Source organism: Protomyctophum parallelum (genome assembly GCF_964188405.1).
Source record: "Protomyctophum parallelum genome assembly, chromosome: 2".
Taxonomy (NCBI): Eukaryota; Metazoa; Chordata; class Actinopteri; order Myctophiformes; family Myctophidae; genus Protomyctophum; species Protomyctophum parallelum.
In genome coordinates, this window is record NC_139699.1 from 25,986,024 (window position 1) to 25,999,656 (window position 13,633).

At 41.8% G+C, this 13,633-nt stretch overlaps 1 long non-coding RNA gene across 1 annotated transcript; it reads left to right on the plus strand.

Moving 5' to 3' along the window:
- The first annotated feature begins 8,770 nt into the window (after positions 1-8,770).
- LOC310878171 lies at positions 8,771-11,566 on the plus strand. Its single transcript, XR_014570870.1, has 4 exons — positions 8,771-8,930; positions 10,460-10,549; positions 10,983-11,060; positions 11,511-11,566. It is a non-coding gene; the product is annotated as an uncharacterized lncRNA (long non-coding RNA).
- Positions 11,567-13,633: the final 2,067 nt, after the last annotated feature.

Here is a 13,633-nt window from a genome sequence, read left to right on the forward strand (position 1 = left end):
CTGCTACTATCTGATATCTAATACCAGGCTATGTGGGCTCTTCCCATCCCAATCACTCTTGCTGTCTTCACTTATCTGTGCTCACTTTTATCTACAATATGTACTATGGGTATGCTGTAATATTTCATTTAGCTTATTTTTCTGAAAATGCATATTGTAAATTGTATTTTTGTTTTGGGCAACAAACTGTATATTTTGGTATTTGTATGGTGAGATAGTGCCATCTACTGTGCTCTGCATTTGTGATCTGTTTCATGGGCACTGGCAGGTTGAACTAGAAACAAAATTTCAAGAAATTTTTCTGGGTGCCTGAAGCTCGCCAAGTTATTGCGCATTACGTTGCCACCAATATTCTAATGCTAACATGCTAACAACCTAATACTAACATGCTAACATGCTAATGCTAACATGCTAATGTTATCATGCTAACATGCTAATGCTAACATGCTAATGCTATCATGCTAACATGCTAATGCTATCATGCAAACATGCTAATGCTAACATGCTAATGCTATCATGCTAACATGCTAATGCTATCATGCTAACATTCTAATGCTAACATGCTAATGCTATCATGCTAATGCTATCATGCTAACATGCTAATGCTAACATGCTAACATGCTAATGCTAACATGCTAATGCTATCATGTTAACATGCTAACATGCTAATGCTATCATGCTAATGCTAACATGCTAATGCTAACATGCTAATATGCTAACATGCTAATGCTAACATGCTAATGCTAACATGCTAATGCTATCATGCTAACATGCTAATGCTAACATGCTAACATGCTAACATGCTAATGCTATCATGCTAACATGCTAATGCTAAGATGTCTGAGCTGTAAGGGTCCATTTGGTTTCGTTCAGGGGGGCGGCCCGGTCCCGATGAGCCGCCCTGCTTCTGAAACGGTCGAGAAATGACAGAGTTACGTGTTTCCCTGATTTTCTCCATTGACTTTCAATGTGTGTGTGTGCGTGCACATGTGTGCATGTGCGTGCATGTGCGTTCGTGTGTGCACGTGTTTGAGAGGTGGTCAACTTGACCTTGAATCATTAACAAAGTATCAATTTCACCTGGGCTAGGGCTAGTCTATGCGAATGCAAACACTATTGAAAGTTAAAACCACACTGACTCAGTGAGAGAACGTATGTCCGAACAAATTGCTCTATCGCAAAAAGTAAACGTCAAATGCGATTTTTGTTTTCGCCGTGAGTGACCAGAGACATTGAGGTACGCCGTGTGTGATCGTGGTATTGGTACGATAAAAAACGTGGTTATGAGAGCGAGTTAAGAAATTGTGTTTGTGATGAAAAAATTGCTGACTCATTCAGGCGTTTAACATGGAGTTGTATGACACATTATGATGGTACACCTGTCGCTTTCAGGGCTGTAGTTCACGTACCGTATGAATCTGGGCTGTGGTTGTGACATTGGGTGAAAGAGGACGAGTGTGGCTACAAAATTAACGAAACCCATGCGTGTAAAGTTAATATTTCGGCCGTGAGGACGATTTGTTCGGAGAATTTCGCTACAGTCTTCACAGTGTCTTGTCCTTCTGACCCGCTCTCTCTCTGGCCGTGCGACACTCTAAGTCGAGATTTTTGCTCAGACCAAACACACTTTGAACTGCGATAGCGGGCAAACCGTGCAACGTATTCGAATTCCGTCTGAACCACGACAAAGTCGATGGCCTCGTATGCTGTTTGAGGTTTAAATCGTGTTTCTACGTAACAGTATGCCAGAGTAATGTGGCTCCAAAATAACGTGTCGTTTTCTGTTTTTACCCGCGTTTCCCCATTGACTTTGCATGGGGCATTTTTTGCGTCGTTTTTTGCGAATTACGTCGGCACGGTAACCCGAAACGGAAAGAAAAGCAGAAGCACACCATTCCCGGCCGAGCCGCACGTTTCGATGTATATATTGTGGGGCTTTGGTAAACCGTGCGGCCGGCCATAGACGTCAAAGTTTCGTGTCTTGACGATTATTATTCTGGGTGCCTACCATGCAATGGCAGAAACACAGGTTGAAATCCGCAACACATACTGTGCTTTTCTTTCCGTTTCGGGTTACCGTGCCGACGTAATTCGCAATAAACTACGCGAAAAATGCCCCATGCAAAGTCAATGGGGAAACGCGGGTAAAAACAGAAAACGACACGTTACTTTGGAGCCACATTGCTCTAGCATACTGTTACGTAGAAACACGATTTAAACCTCAAACAGCACACGAGGCCATTGACTTTGTTGTGGTTCAGACGGAATTCGAATACGTTTCACGGTTTGCCTGCTATCGCAGTTCAAAGTGTGTGTGGTCTGAGCAAAAATCTCGACTCACAGTGTCGCACGGCCAGAGAGAGAGCGGGTCAGAGGGAGAAGCCAATGTGGAGACTGTAGCGAAATTCTCCGAACAAATCGTCCTCACGGCCAAAATATTAACTTTACACGCATGGGTTTCGGTAATTTTGTAGCCACACTCGTCCTCTTTCACCCAATGTCACAACCACAGCCCAGATTCATACGGTACGTGAACTACAGCCCTGAAAGCGACAGGTGTACCATCATAATGTGTCATAGAACTCCATGTTAAATGCCTGAATGAGTCAGCAATTTTTTCATCACAAACACAATTTTTTAACTCGCTCTCATAACCACGTTTTTATCGTACCAATACCACGATCGCACACGGCGTACCTCAATGTCTCGGGTCACTCACGGCGAATCGCATTTGACGTTTACTTTTTGCGATAGAGCAATTTGTTCGGACATACGTTCTCTCACTGAGTCAGTGTGGTTTTAACTTTCAATAGTGTTTGCATTCGCATAGACTAGCCCTAGCCCAGGTGAAATTGATACTTTGTTAATGATTCAAGGTCAAGTTGACCACCTCTCAAACACGCGCACACACGAATGCACATGCACGCACATGCACACATGTGCACGCACACACACACATTGAAAGTCAATGGAGAAAATCGGGGAAACACGTAACTCTGTCATTTCTCGACCGTTTCAGAAGCAGGGCGGCTCGCCGGAACCGGGCCGCCCCCCTGAACGAAACCAAATGGACCCTTACAGCTCAGACATCTTAGCATTAGCATGATAGCATTAGCATGTTAGCATGATAGCATTAGCATGTTAGCATTAGCATGTTAGCATGTTAGCATTACCATGTTAGCATTAGCATGTTAGCATGATAGCATTAGCATGTTAACATTAGCATGTTAGCATGTTAGCATTAGCATGTTAGCATGTTAACATTAGCATGTTAGCATTAGCATGTTAACATTAGCATGTTAGCATGTTAGCATGATAGCATTAGCATGATAGCATTAGCATGTTAGCATGTTAGCATTAGAATGTTAGCATGATAGCATTAACATGTTAGCATGATAGCATTAGCATGTTAGCATTAGCCTGTTTGCATGATAGCATTAGCATGTTAGCATGATAGCATTAGCATGTTAGCATGATAGCATTAGCATGTTAGCATGATAGCATTAGCATGTTAGCATGTTAGCATGTTAGCAGCATGTTAGCATCTTAGCTTGATATCATGTTAGCATTAACATGTTAGCATTAGCATGTTAGCATTAAAATGTTAGCATGTTAGCATGTTAATATTAGCATGTTAGCATGTTAGCATTAGAATGTTGGTGGCAACGTAATGCGCAATAAACTAAGACAAAATACCCCATTGGAAGTCAATGGGGAGACCTCCAGGCTCACATGTAACCAAATGGACCCTTCTGAGAGGCTAAATGTCATCAAATGGTGGTCCGTGGCTCAAATGCTGCGCAGACTTGGCGAGCTTCAGGCACCCAGTAAAATTTCTTGAAATTTTGTTTCTAGTTAAGTATGTGTTGCGGATTTCAACCTGTGTTTCTGCCATTGCATGGCAGGCACCCAGAATTAGGCTCACCTAAGCAGCTAATAACCTCATTTCAATCACCTGTTGGGTTTGGGCATGTTTGGGCAGAACAAACAGAGCAGAGGTGAAGAGAGTGTCCACAAAAGATTAGAAAGAAAATAATGTTTGTTTTTGTGTTCCTTGCTTTTGCTGTTATGTGTTGTTACTTGTTTTATATGTGTTTTGTTTTCTTTAAGTCATTCATGTTGTTAACGTTTATTATTGTGATTTGTCTTAAAGTAAAAATAAAAAATCTGATAACAAAACAAAGAAAGAAAATAATAAAAAATAACAAGAACTTAACTGAACTCCTAAAAGTCTGTGCAGAAGGCGCAGGCGGAATGTTCCCAGTTGTTTTGTTTTGTTTCTGTAAAAGTTATATTGTCATTGTATCGTGTATTTGTTTGTGTCAAGCTATTTAGTATTTTTTGCAATTTCCCTGCTTGAAAGGGATGGCACAGACTATATGTAACTGGGTTTCACTCAAACAATGACCACACAGTTTCCTTCTTTTTACTCTTCTTTACTTTTTAGTTGAGTACAGTTGTACAGGCATTGTGTAAGCGGTAAGTCAGTAAGTCAGGTGAAAAACCTTAAAGGGAAAATAAACTAGATAAAGTGCCAATCGGCACAGGTCTCCACCAGGATTCTTCCTCAGCCTAGTGGGAATATGCGTGCACAGTTTCATCGCAATCGGACGCTGCGTTGAGGAGTTGTGGCCATTTGCTACTCCTGAAAACTGTAGGAGCCAATCGTGGCCAATCAGGATGGAATATGAGAAATCAACCTGAAAACAAACCTGTCTTGATCACATGACTATGGAGATCATGTGTACCGATTTGCGTGAAATTTGGATAAAATGTGAAGGAGTAATAATAGAAAATGTGTTTTACATATGTCGGCCTCCTGGTGGCGCTATAAAGAGCAGATGTGAAAAATTCCAGGCAAAGGTTTTTCCTTGGCCTCTAGGGAGTTGGCATACAAAGTTATCCACAGATCCGTGCAGTTAGAGGTAAAAACACTTTTGGGCCAGTTATAGCGCCACCTTGAGGCTGAGTTGAAATTGTTCATGTGGCATTTCGTCCTCGGCCTAGTGGGAATGTGGGTGCACAATTTCACGGAAATCACGCGATGTGTTCATGATTTGCAGCATTTTATTTGAAACTGAGCACTCCTGTGAATTTTGGAAGCCAATCTTAACCAATCAGGATGGAGTCTGAGAAATCTGAAAGACCGGTTTGGTTGAATGACTCTAGAGAGACTGTGTACCAATTTGCGTGATGTTTGGACACAATCTGTAGGTGTACTGTGCAAAAACTTGTTTTGCACAAAGCGGCCTCCTGGTGGCGCTATAACAGGCCGTTCTGGAAAGTTTGGGGCAGAGGTTCATGGTTGGCATCCAGGGAGTGTGTGTGCAAAATTTGGCATCGACCGGGTTAACGGTGGCCGAGATTAGCTGCTCACGGACGGACGGACGGACGGACACACGGACGGATGGAGTGCAAAACATACTCTCCCCCATGCCTTCGGCTGGTGGAGACAAAAACTAATGTAAGTATAATGCACATTAAATCAATACACATACTTTGCATATGTTTTAAACACCTGTAAATATCATTCTTACTTAATAGTGTCTCTTTATCAATTCATTTTAAATCAATTCACTTTTTGCTCAATTAGTTTTTAAACTATTTTTAAACATAATAAACTCATGACATGTAAATTAAATAAACGTAATTAATTAGCATCATTGAACCGTTTTTATCAATCAATACTCAATTCAAATGTATTTTAAATCAAATAATTATGTTCAATGATCATGTCCAATTGGCCATCATGTTTCCTTTAACTCCAACTCAAGTCATCACAAACAACAACAACAACAACATACAATGTCCATGAACTGGCATGCAACTGGCATGATCTGTCACAAATAAACAGTTCTTTCTCACCGGCTGTCTCTCCAGCATTTATATGGCTGCATCCTTCTGCTCTGCTGTTTCAGTGTGTGTTGCTCCTCTTTGGATGCACACTGCTGTTTCTCATGGAGGTCTGTGTGTTTCCTTTTTTTTTTTTTTTCTTTTTTTTTTTTGCGGCTTACGCCTTTTATTGATTTTTGAAGGGACAGACAGTAGGCTGACAGGAAACGGGAGAGAGATGGGGGGATGACATGCAGTAAAGGCCGTGTCGGGTCCGGGAGTCGAACCCGCGGCACACTGCGACTGGATTACCAGTCCGGTGCCCAGACCGTTACGCTACGGCCTGGGCCGTCTGTGTGTTTCCTGTGTTTGGCTAACGCCCTACTCTCAGGTGCAGTGCATGCACTGATGCTGATTAGTGAGGCAATTGGGGAGTGAGTGAGTGACAATCAGCTGAGTGTCAGTGGCAATGATTGTCGGTCCAGATTTAACCCCTTGCTCTCCATTTCTCCAAGTTGACTTCACAGTTTGTGTTTGTGACATGTGGACATTTCATTTGTCAATATGGACAATTCATGGACATTTTAAAAGACAGCATGATCAAGGACATTCATATTTATATATGTGTTTACAATGAATTGTGGTTAAAAATATTATGTGATTTCTTTGCAGTTTTTCACGTTGTCGCTTGGGATAAATAAAAGGCCCTCGTGATATCAGTTGGGACGTTGTCTTATTTCTGCACCAGATGAAGATGGTTTAGGAGCAGTTACAGTGATCACTGATCACCGATAGCCATGATTTGATTGACGATCAGCCAATCACAAGCCAATGTTTGTGTTCACACAGACCAGGAAAGCTGGGCATAAGATAAATAAAAATCACACCTGTGTGAAATGAGGGGCGCGCTTGTCATCGTACATGAATTTATGCTAGCGGACATTTGACATCGCTACATAAGGTACATAAGGTACATAAGGTGGTCCCTTATTGGCCAAGCACTCCCACCAACATGTGATTAGTTAGCCGATTTGCTCATTTACATATGATGTACATTTTCCCTTCAATGTCAATGGCGTTTAATGTTTTGATGTTTAATTTACGTCATGTTTGGCGGAATTCTAACGTCATTTCTCCGTCCATTGTCAATGGCAAATATTGAGACGGACGGGGACAAGATTTAGCGGACATTTCACCGGAATTCCCCCAATTTCCTTGGACTGCTCGGGGGTCTCCTTCCAGGGGACCTCCCTAGGGAGACGCTCGGAAGGCATCCTTACTAGATGCACAAACCACCTAAGCTGGCTCCTTTCCATGAGAAAAAGCAGCGGCTGCGGATCTACTGCGAGTCTCTCTCGCGTGACTGAACTTCTTCTCGCCCTATCTCTCACCCGTCTGAGGGAACTCATTTCAAGCTTTGCCTTCTGGCTCAGCTCTCTTTTCGTCACAACAGTGCGGTACAGAGACTGCAATACCGCCCCTGTCGCTCCGATTTCTCCGGCTGATCTCCTTCTATGTCCTCCCCTCCCTCGTGAACAAGAGATACTTCTTGAGTAAAAATACAAAAGCATTGGCATCAAAATATAGCCTAGAGTAGCCTACCAAAGTAAAGGTATTCATTATGCAAAATGTCCCGTTTCAGTCAAGTGTATAAAAATATTAATCTTTTGAAAATAGCAGATCTATAAGCTCACAACTCAAATGGCCAACGTTTATATAGGGCTAAAGTGGTTAATGTATGTGTAACGTTTCGTGCACTGAGCTGGAATCGAACCCCGGTCTCCAGCTCGGCAGTAACAAAATCTACAAAAAGTAACTAGTAGGCCTAAAGTGATTGGAGTAAAACTACAATATTTGTCTCTGAGATGTAGTGGAGTAAAAGTATAGAAATGTGGAAATATACGTTGAAATATAGCCTATTCATTGTCATCCAGTGGCATTTTGGAACCAGACCATTTACAGGAAATGGGAACCAGACCATTTACAAGAAATGGAAACCAGACCATTTACAATAAATGGAAACCAGACCATTTACAAGAAATGGGAACCAGACTATTTACAAGAAATTCTGCAAGTCTGAAAGTGAAAGTAAAGTAGCAATTTCCACACTGGCCTTGGAACACCTCAGGATTCCCCAGGAGGAAGTGGGTAATGTTGTGTGGGAAAGTTAATAAGAAATTAATTTAATTGAGGCAGCGAGAGAGAGACAGACACAGACGGGGGGGGGGGGGGGGGGGGGGTCATACGTTAGTTCGACGTACATACGCTGCCGGTTAACACTCACCTGTGGCTTCCGTGTGCGGTTAGTTTGAGGTAGGATTAGTAATGTCGGATTATTGGGACGGAGACAGACAGACAGACAGACAGCTCTTCCTTAGAGTCGGAATGTCGATTTTCCAGACAAGCTGCAGTGCATATAAGTGTCAAGGAATTTGGGGTTGAACTTTAAAGAGCCCTAAGCCAACTGTGTTTGCAGTGTTTCTTAACCTTTTCTTAATCAGTTAAGCCTGGGGTAGGTCATGCTGTTTTGTGATATAATTACCCCCTGTTGTAATTAGTTTGTTGTCCCTTTGCCTCCTATTGAGGGGCTAGCTGGACTTATATGTCTGTATAACTAGAGTGTTCTCCTCTCCTCTGTGTGACACATGGCTCTGGGTTTCCAAATACATTTCAACTGTGGATATATAAGTCTGTGTTCTCCTGTTGATGGTACCTCAATAATAATCACTCATTCTTTGAAACTCTGAATTGTGTCTCAATTTATTGTCTCTTCTCTCTCACTGACTGAGTTCCTATAACAGATTGCATGAACAATAGAGACAGAGCAGCACTCCCCCGCCAACTTTTCAGTGGTTAACCAGGCTAGGGGGGAGGAGCCCTGAGTCAACAACACATTTTAAATTTTAAGTATACTATTCATGGACTGCACTGGGGCCAGGCGGGGAGGGCAGACAGAGTTGACTACTGCAGATAGACAGTATAGTGGATTTGACTGAATGGAAAGAAAAGCACACATGGGAGCATCGTTGTCCTCAATTACCTTTTGCATGAAGGTCTGTTTGGATTTCAACCAACGCTTGTTAACTAATATGTCAAAGGTAAGATAATCTATTTTCTTTGCACATCCACTTTGTTCAAATACCAACCATTGGCAAAACAAAGGAAAAACCGCACCCTCTTTTAGTGGACGTGAGTCAACAGTCATCAGTGGTGGAAACTTAAAGTACTCACATGTTTTATTAAGTAAAAGTATCAATACTGCAATGTAGACATACTCTGTTAAAGTAAAAGTCCAGAATTCAAAAAGTACAAGTACAAGTTGAAAGAACCAAATCACACAGAATGTCTCATTTCAAGTTTTCAAATCTATAACAATCTTTTGAATCTCTAGAAATCTTTTCAGAATAGCAGATCTACAAGCTCACAATCCATCGCATCGCGAAGCATTGTGAGCTTGTAGGTCGGCTATTTTCAAATGGCTGAAATGTATGCTTGAAGTAAGTGGTTAAAGGTACAGTATATTCAGTGATTTCACTTAATTCAAATATCACTTATTTTTTTATTTTGTTGTGATAATCCTCCTTACTATAGAGTGTATGTATAACGTCCAGGGTCGTGCAGAGAGCACTGGGGGGGCAGGGGCTCAAACTCCAGAAAAGGGCACATATGTGGGCACGCGTAGCGCGCGCCGATTTTTGGGGGTAGTCTTTTTGTGGAGTCCTTCCCTTGTGCCATTTCATGTCATTGGACAGTAAAATAAGCAATATTAGTCTGAAACTAAAACTGACTGATGGCAGATTAAAAGATAATTCATTATGATAGTGGAATTTATCATTACTTGTCAAATGTTTGTCTTGAAGGGCCAATGGCACTTATTGGCCCCCCACACAAGCCCTTATTGGTTCCCCACACAAGCCCTTATTGGCCCCCACATAAGCCCTTATTGCCCCCCCACACAAGCCCTTATTTGCCCCCCACACAAGCCCTTATTGGCCCCCCTCATAAGCCCTTATTTGCCCACACACATAAGCCCTTTTTGGCCCCCACATAAGCCCTTATTGCCCCCCCACACAAGCCCTTTTTGGCCCCCACATAAGCCCTTATTGCCCCCCCCCTCCACAAGCCCTTATCTGCCCCCCAAATAAGCCCTTGTTTCCCCCCCCCACAAGCCAACAAGGGCTTGTGGGGGCACAAGCCCTTATTGGCCACCACATAAGCTCGTATTGGTCCCCCACACCACATCCCCCCCACCACCCCCCACATGCCCTTTCCATAATAATAAATAATAATATATATAATATATATATATACATATTTTTTTTAGGAGGAGCAACTTAATTTCATCATTAAAGGTATATTCAGTGATTTCACTTAATTCAAATATCACTTATTTTTTTGTTTTGTTGTGATAATCCTCCCTACTATAGAGTGTGCTGGCCATATAAGGAGTTCCTCCCTGTCCCCAGTTAACCCCTGGGGGTCAAAAAACCTTAGGTTTCGTTTTTGACTCTCTATCCTGATTGGACGAAAGGCTGGGTCCCACAGCCAAAAACGAAACCTAAGGTTTTTTGAGTGAAATCACTGAATATACCTTTAAGCTGAAATATGTTTTATTAATTTTTTTTAGACATGACAATTACAGGAAAGGTGAAGCAGAAATATTAGGTGACGAAGATGAAGAAGCAGGATGATGTCATCACTGAAAAGACCCAACTTGGTGAGAAATTGGATTATTGAAAAACCTTGTCTCTCTAGATCAGGGGTAGGCCCTTATAACCTAAACCTGACTCCACCAGATGGTGGCAGTATTAATACTGCATATATGATGCACACGGAACTGTCTCTCACATGAGTGGACCACCTTAAATAACTCCCCAAACCCTCCAATGTCACATGGTTCTGTGGTGTGCACCGTTAGGCATTAGACTTCCAATCCCAGCACCATGGGATCAAATCCCTCTCCCGCCGCTGTTTATTTTATTACGATTATGGGTAGGTTTAGCATAGTTTCTGAACTGACCACAGCCCTCCTATGAGACAGAGTAGAAAAAGATTGTGGTATTTTATCATGAGCATTAATGAGACCAATTATATTATATTAAGATGAAAAGTGGTCCTTTAATAAACCCACTGTTTATGCTGTGCTGCAGAGGCTGGAGAGAACACATACATCATTTTTCCACTGAGGAAGAAGTATGGAGGAAGTATGGACTGGCTTCCTCCAAAAAGTGAGTCCATGTTACCAAGTTAACATTTTGTGATCATATTGCTACTAAATGCTGGTGGCTTATGTCATGACTTTCAAATATGTTTAAAAAAAAACGAACACATACGTTCTACTTTCTATTGACAAGAACTAGGAAATCCACTTGGTTGAAATAGTGCTGTTGAGGTGTATGAACACATGAACATTACAATAGACGTCTGCTTGTCTGACCTTCTATTTGCTGACAGAACAGCCCCATGGTATCGCTTAACGACATTACAGATTAAAATGTAGGCCCAGGCCAGACCTTTCTCCATGCAAATTAGTTTTGGCTACATGACTAAATGTCTTGTTCCCTCTTCTATGTATGTATGTGATGTATTGCCATGCTTTTAGTTTTTTGCTTATTGTAAATCGCTCTGGATTAAGAGCGTCTGCTAAATGCCTAAATTGTAAATTGTCTATGTTACAGTGAGTGAAGAAACCACAGAAAACGGATGTGAAGGACAGAACCGAGCCTTACATTCACAATTTACAATTTACAATTTAGGCATTTAGCAGACGCTCTTAATCCAGAGCGACTTACATTTAGGCAAGAACAAAAGCATGGGAATACATCACATAAAAGCATTTATCATGAAACATGCGTAAGCTAAGAAGGTAACAGTGGAATATCTATATGATGAAACTATACATACACTATACATAATAAACTATACATATTCACTACTATGCTATACATATGTACTATGGCGTGCTATGACTATATACAATACAATTATAGTGCTGTCTACATAACATGCTATAAGTCTAAGTCAAATGCTATCTAAGCCAACAGAAATTCTATCTAAGGGGTTAGGGTAAGTGCTATGGGCCATGATGGAGTCTGAAAAGGTGGGTTTTCAGGCTACGGCGGAAGATTGGGAGTGATGCTGCAGTTCTGACTGCAATGGGAAGTGCATTCCACAGTTTTGGAGCCAGAAGGGAGAAGAGTTTGGGACGTGTGGAGCGTTGTCCCGGCGTTTTTAGTGAGGGTACTTCCAGTTTCCCTGCGTTGGCTGATCTGAGTGCGCGGGAGGGTTTGTAGGGTTCAATCATACTTGTAAGATATGGGGGAGCCATACCTTTGGTTGCTTTGAATGCCAGCATCAGAGTTTTGTATTCTGTGCGGGCAGCGACCGGGAGCCAGTGGAGGGAGCGGAGCAGGGGGGAGACATGTGAGAATTTTGGCTGGTTGAAGACCAAGCGAGCTGCTGCATTTTGGATCAGCTGGAGAGGCTTAAGTGCACATGCTGGTAGGCCAGTAAGGAGGGAGTTACAATAGTCGAGTTTTGACAAGACTGTTGTCTGGATTAGGAGCTGGGCTGATTCCTGGGTGAGGAACGGTCTAATTCGTCGTATGTTATAGAGTGTGAACCTACATGAGAATGTTCATCCAATCTCTGCACTCCATAAAGTGGACTAGAGAAGATACAATACCTGTTCTTAAAAGTTTTCTGTCAGTTTTACTTACATGACCATCACCATGCTGTGCTGTGGATTTTTAACTAGCACTGAGCAAAGAAGTGCTCGACCATCCTGTATGGCTGATGTAGAACTACATCTCCCTTGAATTACGGAGGAATTCTCAGACTCACCCACACATAAATTGCCTATACTTAAAATATTCACAGAACTTGTAAGTTGTAATGCTATGCAAAGCGGGCTTTGAGGGCTTTTGTTATAGGTGTTGTAGGTGTTCTAGGCTTTTGTGTGCCGTCAACGGGTGTTGACGACACATGTTTTGGAAGACATGTTTTGGAACTGTGATCGATTCAAAGGAGATGGGTTCCCAGATTGCTTCAGAACTAGCGGAGCTCAGCTCCTGTAGGCTCCGCCTTCAGCACACCCCTGGTTAGAAGTAAATGTCTGGAATTCAAAATATAGCCTAGGCCTACTTGAATTAAATTACAAAGGTGTTGGCATCAAAATGTACTTATAGTAGGTCTACCAAAAGTAGAATGTACTCATAATGCAGAATGTCCCATTTCATTTTGGAAAGTAGCAGATCTACAAGCTCACAATGCGTCACAATAACATAATCTCGGCGGGCACCTTGAAATAAATGGCCGCCATCTTTGATTTATGAGTGACCCGGTTATTTAAATCGAAGAGTGACCTCCAAAGATGATATATTGTATAATGCAATGCATTTTTGTCATGTTTTACTGTATACATGTATAGACTATCTATATTGCTACTGTGGTTTTATGAAAATACAAATACAAAATACAAAAAAGCATACTTCCAGTGACAATAAATTGAACCTGAATCTTAATCTGATGTGCTTATCTATCTATCTATCTATCTATCTATCTATCTATCTATCTATCTATCTATCTATCTATCTATCTATCTATCTATCTATCTATCTATCTATCTATCTATCTATCTATCTATCTATCTATTCTATATTGGAGAAGTTGTACCCAACACATGGCAAGAAACCCAAAGCCACAACAGCTACGTCGCTATTGCAACAACCACAACACCATCTTACACACTACACCCACACACACTCACACGGCAGTGACGTCACATACTTACCTTCGCAGT